Raw genomic sequence first — 609 nt, forward strand, 5'->3', positions numbered from 1 at the left:
TGCCTGGAAGCAGCTTTATTCCATAAGTTGAAACATCCCATCTGTGCCACATAATTAACACTTTGTGAATACTAGAGGGCTGTGAACTTTGTACAGACAAGCATGGATTCCGAGCCTTGCTAACACAGATTGTTAAGCATGTCAGCTGCTGCCCTGGGCCAGGGCTTGAAATGGTTTTTAATTGCTTGATGGGCAAATCACTTTATTCAGCCTCCTTGAATTGAAGGGTGCATACAGATGTATGTTGTTTAAATGGGCACTGGCTTTGGTCGGATGTAGCACAAAACTACGGTTTAGTATTACATGCACAAACCTTGAACTTACGCGTTCTCTCCCTCCAGGGAAGAGCTTATAAGCTTTTGCTGCTATTTTTAACTAACTGCAGTTTAGCATTATTTCTGAACCTAGACAAACAGTGGTTACTCTTAACTATGTCTTATTAAAACAATCCAGTTTCATACCATAGCTTAAGACTCTGGGTTCTGAGTGTGGGTGTAGCACAACCAGCGCCGGCCCACCTATGAGGCAAGTTGAGGCAACCGCCTCAGGCAGCAGGGTTCTCAAGGGCAGCAGACCCGGCCGACCAAGGAATGCATTGCCTGCTGTTGC

Source organism: Podarcis melisellensis, assembly GCF_964234715.1.
Source record: "Podarcis melisellensis genome assembly, chromosome: 5".
NCBI classification, from domain to species: domain Eukaryota; kingdom Metazoa; phylum Chordata; class Lepidosauria; order Squamata; family Lacertidae; genus Podarcis; species Podarcis melisellensis.